This window comes from Odocoileus virginianus, chromosome 20, assembly GCF_023699985.2.
Source record: "Odocoileus virginianus isolate 20LAN1187 ecotype Illinois chromosome 20, Ovbor_1.2, whole genome shotgun sequence".
Classification (NCBI taxonomy): domain Eukaryota; kingdom Metazoa; phylum Chordata; class Mammalia; order Artiodactyla; family Cervidae; genus Odocoileus; species Odocoileus virginianus.
In genome coordinates, this window is record NC_069693.1 from 48,044,548 (window position 1) to 48,053,400 (window position 8,853).

An 8,853-nucleotide genomic window follows, 5' to 3' on the forward strand; every position below is an offset into this window, starting at 1 on the left:
CCAGAAGGAACCAGAGTAACTCAGAGCCAACCTCTCAACAAATAGGGCAAAAGACCCCAGATGACCCTCAGAAAGACTCAGGATGCCAGGACCCCCTTCCAGCCAGGGAGTCACAGCCTAAATTCACGGGAAACAGCCCCTGATATCTTTCAGAACAAGTGGAAATGAGGTGACCCTCCCAGGAAGAGAGTCAGTTCTCAGGGCTATTTTCAGCACATCAGGGGACCAGATTCCCCCGCAAAGGTAAACGAGAAACCAAAAGCAATGAAGTGATCTAGCCAGAGAAAGCTGCCTTTGGACTGCAGAAAGTTTCATATTTTAGGTAATTTCTTAAAAGAGCAAAACTAATTATGGGCCTTCCCATCTCCCAGATATGAGAAGTGTGCCGTCTTTTCTCACATTGTTAAGTTTAGTCCTCTCTCTCTCTGTCTCCTCCCTCCTAAATAACCATTATGATACACAACACCAAATGCTTTCTGTTATCTCTTTCCTTTTGTAAAACTCCATTAAACCTCGCTCATTCATTCTGAAAAAAATGTCTTGATACTTTATTCTGATCCCGTCTATATCATACTGGAAACATCAACTCCCAATGGATTGCTGTTGAATATGTAATTGGAATTCAGACATAGTTTTTAAAGATGTTGTTTCCAAATCTTATTCTTTTTTCTTTTTTGCTTCTTTAAGAGAGGCTTCTCTATAAGAATCTTCCACAGTTTGTTGTGATCCACACAGTCAAAGGCTTTGACATAGACAATAAAGCAAAAGTAGATGTTTTTCTGAACCTCTCTTGCTTTTTCGATGATGCAGAGGATGTTGACAGTTTGGTTCCTCTGGTTCCTCTGCTTTTTCTAAATCCAGCTTGAACATCCGGAAGTTCACAGTTCATGTACTGTTGAAACCTGGCTTAGAGAATTTTGAGCATTACTTTGCTAGTGTGTGAGATGAGTGCAATTGTGTGATAGTTTGAGCATTCTTTGGCATTGCCTTTGTTTGAGATTAGAATGAAAACTGACCTTTTCCAGTTCTGTGGCCACTGCTGAGTTTTCCAAATTTGCTGGCATACTGAGTGCAGCACTTTCACAGCATCATCTTTTAGGATTTGAAATAGCTCAACTGGAACTCCATCACCTCCACTAGCTTTGTTTGTAGTGATGCTTCCTTAGGCCCACTTGACTTCGTATTCCAGGATGTCTGGCTCTAGGTGAGTGATCACACCATCATGGTTATATGAGTCATGAAGATCTTTTTTGTGTAGTTCTTCTATGTATTCTTACAACCTCTTCTTTATATCTTCTGCTTCTGTTAGGTCCCTACAATTTCTGTCTTTTATTGTGCTCATCTTTGCATGAAATATTCCCTTGGTATCTCTAATTTTCTTGAAGAGATCTCTAGTCTTTCCCATTCTATTGTTTTCCTCTATTTCTTTGTATTGATACTGAGGAAGGCTTTATCTCTCCTTGCTATTCTTTGGAAGTCTGCATTCAAATGGATATATCTTTCCTTTTCCTCTTTTGCCTTTAGCTTCTCTTCTTTTCTCAGCTATTTGTAAGGCCTCATCAGACAAACATTTTGCCTTCTTGCATTTCTTTTTCTTGGGGATGGTCTTGATCACTGCCTCCTGTACAATGTCATGAACCTCCATCTGTAGTTCTTCAGGCACAGTTTAGATCTGTCTATCAGATCTAAACATTTGAATCTATTTGTCACTTCCACTGTATAATCATAAGGGATTTGATTTAGGTCATACCTGAACAGTCTAGTGGTTTTCCCTACTTTCTTCAATTTAAGTCTGAATCACAACAAACTGTGGAAGATTCTTAACGAGATAGGAATACCAGAGCACCTTACCTGCCTCTTGAGAAATCTGTATGCAGGTCAAGAAGCAACAGTTAGAGATAGACATGGAGCAACAAACTGGTTCTAAATCAGGAAAGGAGTATGTCAAAGCTGTATATTGTCCCCCTGCTTATTTAACTTATATGCAGAGTACATCATGCGAAATGCTGGGCTGGATGAAGCACAAGCTGGAATCAAGATTGCTGGGAGAAATATCAATAACCTCACAGACACAGATGATACCACCCTTATGGCAGAAAGTGAAGAACTGAAGAGCCTCTTGATGAAAGTGAAAGAGAAGAGTGAAAAAGTTGGCTTAAAACTCAACATTCAGAAAACTAAGATCATGGCATCTGGTCCCATCACTTCATGGCAAATAGATGAGGAAACAATGGAAACAGTGAGAGACTTTATTTTGGGGGGCTCCAAAATCACTGCAGATGGTGACTGCAGCCATGAAATTAAAAGACACTTACTCCTTGGAAGAAAAGTTATGACCAACCTAGACATATTAAAAAGCATATTAAAAATCAGAGACATTACTTTGCCAACAAAGGTCCATCTAGTCAAAGCTATGGTTTTTCCAATAGTCATGTATGGATGTGAGAGTTGGACTATAAAGAAAGCTGAGCACCAAAGAATCGATGCTTTTGAACTGTGGTGTTGGAGAAGACTCTTGAGAGTCTCTTGGACTGCAAGGAGATCCAACCAGCCCATCCTAGAGGAAATCAGTCCTGAATATTCATTGGAAGGACTGAGGCTGAAGCTGAAACTCCAATTCTTTGGCCACCTGATGCGAAGAACTGACTCATTTGAAAAGACCCTGGTGCTGGGAAAGATTGAAAGCGGGAGGAGAAGGGGACGACAGAGGATGAGATGGTTGGATGGCATCACCATCACAAAATAGATGGACATGAGTTGAGTAGGCTCCGGGAGTTGGTGATGGACCAGGAAGCCTGGCGTGCTGCAGTTCATGAGGTCGCAAAGATTCGGACACAACTGAGTGAACTGAACTGAAGGGAGGCATGCTTATTTATTTGTATTCATGCACACACAGACTGGCTCTATAATCTGATTCAACTTGGGTTTTATTTTTATCTATTTATTTATTTGTAATTGAAGGATAATCACTTTACAATATTGTGTCAGTTTTTACCATATGAGGATGAATCAGCCACAGGTATACATATGTCCCTTCCCTCTTGAACTTTCGTCCCACCCCTCTAGAGCCCAGGTTTGAATCCCCTGAGTCATACAGTGAATTCCCACTGGCTGTCTGTTTTGCATATGGTAATGTGTATGTCGCCATGCTACTCTCTCCATTCTCCATTGGTCCCACTCTCTCCTTCCTTCCCCCACCCCTCCCCAGGTCCATAAGTCTGCTCTCTTTGTCTGCATCTCCACTGCTGCCCTGAAAATAGGTTCATCAGTGCCATCTTTCTAGGTTCCATATATATATGTGTTAATGTATGATGTTTGTTTTTCTCTTTTTGATTTACTTCACTCTGCACATGTTTGTAGAGCTGATATTGGCAGTGGCAGCATAGCAGACCCTGCCCCAGGGTGAGATTAAGGCTGTGATGAGTCTCGAGTCGTCATGAGGTTCCCCGGAACCACCTGCCTGTCACCCCGGTGTCTTCTTTCCCCTCTGAAGTGTCTGCTTTCGATCTTTCATGCATCGTGGGACCAGCCAACCTCAGGAACCATCTTTTTCTTTTTTTAAGACCCACTCAGAACTTCCCACATAATTCCCCATCAAGTACACCTTTGCTGCTGCTCAGTGTGGACCCCTGTGGGGCCCCCAGGGGCTGGGGAAAAACGAAGCCTTGGGCCCTACCCACCGTCACTTCTTGCTGCTGTTCACTCATCCATTTGCACCACATGGTGTTTGAGCCCTTGCAACTCTCAAAGCGTCTGCCTGCTTCCTGGAGAGGGTAAAAAGTATAAGATGGGTTGCTTGCTTCAGAGGTGACTCCCCAGGGGGGGACCGAGCACCCAGCCTTGAAACCAGTACTGGCTACCATGCCAACACCAGCTGCATGCCACACGTCAGGAGCAAAGGGCCGGTGTCCTTAGCTTCTGGACCCCTGTAACCCAGAGGTGTGATGCCTCTGGTTTTTGTAGAAGAGAAGGCAGACGCCCGTGTGATGTGACATCACCTCTTGGAGGAAGACTGTCTGTGTCCGGCCCCTCAAGACGAGATCCAGCCACGACACCTGAAGTCCAACTGTGCATTGGCATCATCTGAGTCAACTGTTTGAAACGTGGAGGCCCAGGCCCCTCCCCTCATTAGCAGAATCAGGATTTCTGGACTGGGGCCTCAGCAGTTCTGAGGGGGGCCTCTGCACACACCACGCTCCCAGTGTCCCCAGTTTGCACATGCTCTGTCCCCTGCAGAGACGACTCACCCCCCACCAACCCCATCCACCAGGTCAGATAAACCTCACTGATGTCCCGCAGTGCCCGGCTCTCAGCCCTTAGTTTGATTTTCTATTTCTCCACTTGCCCCCCTGGACTGCAGGCTCCCGGAGGTGAGGAGCTGTGTGTCTGCAGCATGTCCCCAATGCCTGGCACACAGTCAGGTCTCACTAAGTGTGTGTGCCGTCAAGCCATCAGCCCAGGTGGGATCATAAGTATTTGGTCCCCTCCTACTGTTCTCCACAGCCTCGCCCAGCCCTGAGTCCTCCCTGCCAGGGCCCCAGCCCCTTTGCTCTGGTCTGCCCACAGTTGGCACCACTGGACCCCTTTGCACGGCCGGCCTCGCCCGGGCCTCCAGGGTCCCAGCAGCGGCACCTGGGCTGTCCGTCAGGTTGACCTTGGGCAGCCAAGCGTCCGTCTCCCTTGTTCTTGAGCCTTTTCTCCCCACCTCATGCTCCAGTTAATGGTGACCTGCATCTCTCTCCTGCTTTTTACCTCTCATCCCCCTGTCTGGGGCCATGATTTCTTCTCCCTCATCCCCAAAGCACAACTGCTCTCTGATGACATAGAATCCTACACCTGCTGTCAGAACCTCCTACACTGCCCAGAACTGCCTGCACAGAAGTTGGGGCTCCTGTATTCCCAGCCTCCTTCCAGCTTTGCTCTGACTGTTAGGACCCTCTTCCCTGTTCCTTTGCTGGCTGTATGTTGGCCTGTGATGACCACCCCTCCATCTTCCCCGCACAGACTCTGACCTCCCAGCCTAGGTTTCCCCTGCTCTCCACCATCGCAGCTATGCCATGGTCCCCCGCCCTTATACTTGATAAATCTATACTTAATATTTTTTGGAAGAGACCCTGATGCTGGGAAAGATTGAAGGCAGGAGGAGAAGGGGGCAACAGAGGATGAGATGATTGGATGGCATCACCAACTCAATGGCCATGAATTTGAGCAAGCTCAGGGAAGCCTGGTGTGCTTCGGTCCACGGAGTCACAAAGAGCTGGACATGGCTGAACAATGGAACAACAACAATCCTTAATATCCCATTCTTTTTCATTTATTTTATTGATGTCTAGTTGATTTCCAATGTTGTGTTAATTTCTTCTGTATAGCAAAGTGACTCATATATACATATATACGTTCTTTTTCACATTCTTTTCCATTATGGGTAATCACAAGATATTGAATATAGTTGCCTGAACTCTACAATAGGACCTTTTATTTATCCATTCTCTGTGTAATAGTTTGCCTCTGCTAATCCCGAGCTCCCACTCCATCCCGCCCCCTGCCTCCCACTTGGCGACCACAAGTCTTTCTCTATGTCTGTGAGTCGGTCTCTGTTTTGTAGACAAGTTCATTTGTGTTGTATTTAGATTTTACATGTATGTGCTATCATGTGACATTTGTCTTTCTCTGTCTGACTTCATGTGATAATCTCTAGGTCCATCCATGTTGCTAGAAATGGCATTATTTCACTCTTTCGATGGCTGAGTAATATTCCATTGTATATATGTACCACATCTTCTTTATCCATTCCTCTGTTGGTGGACATTTAGGTTCTTTCCATGTCTTGGCTATCGTGAATAGCCCAGCTGTGAACATAGAGGTACGTGTATCTTTTTGAATTTTGCTTTGTCTGGCTTAATATGGCATTCTTAAGTATCCCATTCTTAAATATCACATACTGTAGCTCAATAAATATTTCTCAATAGATGAGAAGATGGATGGTTGAGTGGAGGTGGGTTGGATGGATAAGTGGATGGTTAGAAGAGAGGAGGAAGATGAAGGATGGATAGACAGACAAGTGCACTGACAGATGGATAGATGAATGGTTGGACAGATGGAGTAGTGGATGGATAGAGAGAGAGAGAAATACAGTGAGTCAGTTGAACTATCTCAAGCCTGAGTGCCCAACACCTGCAGCACAGATGACTGGATCAGCTCAGAGAGACATCTAGAAACGTCACCAGTGTGCTGAGACCACAGTCTACAAAGCAGGAGGGAGAGGCCCCGCTCACAAAGCCGTCCAAGCTCAGAGTGCTTGGCCCCAACCTTCGATGGGAGCTGGATGGACAGGCCACAGACAAACTGACCATACCCCTGGTCACAGCCAGCGCTTCCCTTGCAGGTCAACATCACTGCTGGGCTGGCTTCCTTCTCTGTAAAGTGGGATGTCATTCACTGAACCTATGTGTGGGACTTTCCTAGGGGCTGCTGTCACAGGTTACCTCCAACCCGCTGCCTTACACTAGCAGAAGTGTATTCTCTCCCTGTTCTGGAAACCAGGAGCCAGGAATCCATTTCGAGGCCAAAATTCAGGGTCAGCACAGTCATGCTTCCTCCGGCGGCTCCAGGGAGAACCCATTTCCTCACCCTTTCCAGCATCCCGTGGCTGCTGTCTTTTCTTGGCTTGTGGCCCCATTACTCAATCTTTGACCACATGGCTTACTCTTCTCTGTGTGAAATCTTCCACTGCCTCTGTCTTAGGACACTCGTGATCACATTAGGGCCTGCCCAGCTCTTCCAGCATAATCCCCTCATCTCAAGATGCTTAGCCTGGCCACATCTGTAAAGTCCTATTTGAACCATATAAGGGAACATTCGGAGGTTCCCAGGATTAGGAATTAGGACATGGTCTTCAGAGGCCATAGTCCAGTCTGCCATAGCATCCCATAGGATACTCAGTCACTGCTCCATACGTATCAGCTATCTCAGTAGTAACAATTATCCAGCACTGCACTGACCATGGAGAAGGCAATGGCATCCCACTCCAGTACTCTTGCCTGGAAAATCCCATGGACGGAGGAGCCTGGTAGGCTGCAGTCCATGGGGTCGCTAGGAGTTGGACACGACTGAGCGACTTCACTTTCAATTTTCACTTTCATGCATTAGAGAAGAAAATGGCAACCCACTCCAGTATTCTTGCCTGGAGAATCCCAGGGATGGGGGAGCCTGGTGGGCTGCCGTCTATGGGGTCGCACAGAGTCAGACACGACCGAAGTGACTTAGCAGCAGCAGCAGCACTGACCATCTGAGAAATGGGGGGGAAGAAAAATGTTGTTCTCCTCTGAGTCTAAAAAAGAGAATCGTGACTGTCTCACGCGTTTGTTTGGAAAACACAAACATCTGCTGTTTGTCTGACTGAGGGCCACCCCCCACCGTTTTGTGGCCACAGTCACTGCGGTCACTTCCCTCAAAGGGTCAGTCAACAGAGTGTACTGAGAAAGCTGCTTGGGGGAACTGTTTGCTGCCCCAGAGCTTGCGGACCGGCAAAGCAGAAGGCAGCCAGCCATGGCGGGATTATTCAGAGTCAAGAGAACCTGACCCAGCAAACACTCAGGAGGAACGGAACCCACTTCCAAGCGAGCTGCTGGACGCCAGAGAGACCGCAGCTCGTGCCAAGACCCCGGAGCCTTCCCAGGACACGGCCCTTGAGATGCAGATTAAAATGCCATCTGGTTTCTGCCCTATGTCTGACCTGAAAAAAAAAAAAAAAACACTTTGAGAGATGGAAGTGGGGGTAGAGAAAAGGATAAGGAACACTTCTGGGAAAATAGCATGTGTTTTTCCATGTATTTTTTGTCATTTTAGAGCAACTTCGTTAACCCCTCCCAGGCTTGAAGAAATTCACTTCTTTTCAGATTCAAATTAATCCCAATGATGGATGCGTCACTGGGAAATTTTAATAGGGGCTGGATATTAAAGGTGATATTGTTTCTTTTTAAATTTTTATTGAAATATAGTTGATTTACAATGTTGTATTAGTTTCAGATGTACAGCAAAATGATTCAAAAATATATTCATTATATATATTTTTATATATATATGTGTGTGTGTGTGTGTGTGTGTGTGTGTGTGTACCCAGTCACTTCAGTCGTGTCTGATTCTTTGAAACCCCATGGACTCTAGACTGCTAGGTTCTTCTGTCCATGGGATTCTCCCAGCAAATATACTAGAGTGGGTTGCCATTTCCTTCTCCAGGGGATCAAACCCACGTCACCTGCATTGCAGGCGGATTCTTTACCATCTGAACCACCAGTGAAGCTCACACATATATATGTTCAGTTCAGTTCAGTTCAGTCGCTCAGTCGTGTCTGAGTCTTTGCAACCCCATGAATCGCAGCACGCCAAGCCTCCCTGTCCATCACCAACTCCCAGAGTTTACTCAAACCCATGACCATCGAGTCGGTGATGCCATCCAGCCGTCTCATCCTCTGTCGTCCCCTTCGCCTCCTGCCCTCTATATGTATATATGTATGTGTATATATGTATGTGTATATATAGGCACATATATATGCATACATGTGATGACCTTCCCTGGTGGCTCAGACGGTAAAGAATCTGCCTGCAATACAGGAGACCTGGGTTCAACCCCTGGGTTGGGACCTCCTTCTGAAGGAGGGCATGGCAACCCACTCCAGCGTTTTTGCCTAGAGAATCCCCACAGGCAGAGGAGCCTGGTGGGCTACAGTCCATAGGGTCTCAAAGAGTTGTACATAACTTAGCGGCTAAGCACGCACAACACACACACACATTCTTTTTAAGATCCTTTTCCATTATACGTTATTACAAGATATTGAGTGTAGTTCCTTGCTG